Here is a 3,410-nt window from a genome sequence, read left to right as displayed (position 1 = left end):
TTAAATCATGTTCAAAATAACATCTTCAAAAATAATACCATAAGAAAATAAGCCAACAAGTTTCAAGGCAAATCAAGTCATATTCATTTTTTTATGATAACACAAACATGCTATCAACATAGAAAAATCAGCAAAAATAAAAGTAATCAAAGCATGTCAAAACATCAATCCAACATCACTCAATTAAAACACCTACATCTCAAATATCATGCAAAAGAGAGGGAGAGAGACATGCAAACTCACGCACTAGATCAAAGTTACCTTTACCTTAGCCAAGCCAGTATCCACTCTTGTCCAAAAGAAATTCTAGGAGAAATCTTCACATAGAGATTGACCTTTAACAATATAATAGCATACTACTATTATTCAAACACTTAGGAAAAAATCCTAATTCTATGGAACCCCCACAGTTATACAAATCAAAACTTAGGATAAAATCTTTCATGAAATTTGAGACACATATATCTCAATTTAAATTAATCAAATAGAACTATCATTATATAGTCAAAAATTAAATTTTCATGCTTATTAACTTTTTCTTCAAATTTTCGATGCACATAGAGTAGTAGTCCCCAAAATTATATTTTATCATCATCTTATTCAAATAATCACAACACCATCTTTATCTCGTTAATTTTTAGATAATATGAGATATTATATCACTTTATCAAAAAGTTGTCAAAAAAGATAAACTCCTAATTTATTCAAAAATTTTGAGACTTACATGGCCAGCCCATTCATTTTATCATTTATATAATATTTTGGTTTTCCATAAAAACACACATATAGATATCATCCTCTATTTTGTAAAATTTAAATCAACTTAAAGTCATATCTAATCATGATCACATTCATACAAAATAACCACAACATCTCAGAAAGATATTTTGTGACGACCAAACTCACACCCTACCTAAACTATAAAATAAGAATATCTTCAGAAAACAACACTTTTATTTATGAACTTTGAAAAAAAGTACAAGACCTTTGGGTCAGAATTCATCGTTGTCCAATTGATAGTTTGAGAATGTCTCCAGGAAAGTTAGCCGCGCTAAGCGTCATTAAAAGCGATTCCTTTCCTTAGACAAGACATCCCAGAGTCTCGCATGGACTCCTCTGAATCTTTCCCGATTACTTTGACAAACTTAATTACAAAAAACCCACTGCTTTCATACTTATTTTACAGTCTGATAGAGTACGAGTCCAGTCGCACACGTCTTCTTCCATCGGCTGGTCTTTATTCTACTCGAACACTCTCGTATATTCACAACTATTTACAGCTCTTCCTGCCTTGGTCACTTTTTCATTCTAGTTCTTTCTCCTCGATCTCCGTCCCTAAGTTGTTCAATTAGAACAACCAACCAAAACAAGAGGGGTGAGAAGCAATCCAACACACTCGAGCAAGAGGAATAGTGTAAAATAAATAAGCAAGTAAATCAAGTGAAAAGTAATAGCATAATCAAATAAATCAAAAAAAAAATCTAATTAGAAATAGTTTCGGTCTCTAGACGAGGATGTGGGCCCAACATTCTCCAGGAAAGTCACCGAGAATCCGCTCGGCTGGGACGATCATCAGGGGGCCTGCAGTGTGATTAGGTTCCGGATGGGACAAACCTCATCTCCAACCTGTTGGTAGGTCCCACCTAATCACACCCCAAGGACCGCAACCATAAAGGTATCCCTTAGATCTCACAGCGTTACCTAATGGCACAGCCTGGCCTTGACTGTCCAGTTGGGGCCACTGACCTTTCCTTTTCATAGAGTACCTGCAAGCCGTTAGAAATCTCGTGGAAATATTCTGAGAATTGATCAAATAATATTTTCTTTAAAAATCGGGATGCCTCGTAAAAAAAATGTTTAAGAAAAGATTCGGAGGCTCCTATCGAATAAATCCTGTTTACAATAATCATTTTTTTTTTAAATATTTCAATAAAACAAATAGGGACCCAAGGGAGGTCCAACACCTATTTATTTACACTACACTCCCTCATGAGTTGAGCATTCTCCCCCCCTTACCTTTCTTCGGAAAAATCCTCCAATTAATAATTATCTGCAATAATAATATCGTAAGGCATTTTAGTCAATTTTTCACCTTAGTGTTATAAAATTCCATGTTATTCTTCATAATTTAATATTTAATTCTCTTTTTTTTTTTAACAAATATTCGTTTTTATTTTGTAAGAAATTAAATAATTAGGCGGCAAGGCCGACCATCATTATATAACTTTAAATAAGGCGGCATAGCTGACTATGTATTTTTGATAAGGCGACAGAGCCGACCATTAGTTTTTAAATGAGGCGGCAGTGCCGGCCTTTATATGTGTGTGGCGGCAGAGCCAGCCTTTATATTTATACGGCGGCAGAGCCACCTTTATATTTATGCGGCGGCAGAGCCACCTTTAAATTCAAGCGACTTAACCAATTAAATAAGAATAAAATTAACTATTTTAGCTTAAACTTAAAAATTTCATAACTTTTGTTCTAGACCTCCAAAATTCATTCTGTTTCTTTCTAAATGTTCATTTTAATCCCATGAATCATAATCAACTCTTACTTTGCATTGAGTCATTAAGAATAGTGAGTTATAAGGCCGGGAAGTTTCATACCTTCTTTCCTCTTGAAACCCTATCAAACCAAGTTAATTTTTCCGAACCAAATATGTATATGGAACCTATGGAAGACAAGGATTCGAACTATGCAAGAAAATCCAAGTTCTGAGCAGTTTTCCGGTGAGCTCGCCGGAGAAGACGGTGGCTGGCGGCGGCGCTCCGGCGGAAGGGTGGAGTTAAGGGTGGAAACCGATTGGAAAAGCTTCCTCTCACTCCCAGGAACTCAATGGTATAGGTGGGTAGCTGAAAAGGTCTCTGGTTTGGCCAGAACGATGAGCACCGTGAAGCTTTTCCGGTGAGGAGCTCAACAACAATGGCAGAATGAAATCTAGACCTCCAAACTTCAAAATTCTTGCACGAATAGCTTCCTGGTGAAATTCTAAGCAAAATAGACTCTTGGTTTGACAAAATTGATGGAGATTTGAGGGAGAACCGAGAGCTCAAAGTTTCGGAATTTCTTGAGCTCGGTTGGGCTATCTCAAGTGGTTGTTGGGCGGAGAAGAGGTTAGGGAAGGCTTTAGGAGGCTGAGAGGAAGGTTTAGCAAGGATTTGGAGGCTTGGGTTGCTCTGGTTTGAGTTGGTTTGAACTTGAACTCGGTGGTGGTATTTATAGACAAAGCCAGGGACCTGAATTTGAATTAAAACTATTTCTGATGTTACAGTTAGGTCCCTATAGAATAGGTCGGTTATTAACCTTGGTCCTTCAGAGTTAGGTCAGTTTGCAGTTTAGTCCTTCCTGAAAAATTTTTTTATTCTCATCCTTATCCTTTGAATTTTCTAGAACTTGATTTTGATTTTGAT

At 36.3% G+C, this 3,410-nt stretch overlaps 1 long non-coding RNA gene across 1 annotated transcript; it reads right to left on the bottom strand.

Annotated features, from left to right (window-relative positions):
- Positions 1–936: 936 nt before the first annotated feature.
- Positions 937–3,207, bottom strand: LOC130731591 (uncharacterized). The gene is made up of 3 exons (XR_009016753.1): positions 2,607–3,207; positions 2,017–2,050; positions 937–1,335 (listed from the first exon to the last, which is right to left on the bottom strand). It is a non-coding gene; the product is annotated as an uncharacterized LOC130731591 (long non-coding RNA).
- Positions 3,208–3,410: the final 203 nt, after the last annotated feature.

The sequence above is a fragment of the Lotus japonicus genome, chromosome 1 (assembly GCF_012489685.1).
Source record: "Lotus japonicus ecotype B-129 chromosome 1, LjGifu_v1.2".
Taxonomy (NCBI): domain Eukaryota; kingdom Viridiplantae; phylum Streptophyta; class Magnoliopsida; order Fabales; family Fabaceae; genus Lotus; species Lotus japonicus.
The sequence above is the reverse complement of the archived record's forward strand: the minus strand, read 5'-3'. Positions and strand labels throughout refer to the sequence as shown.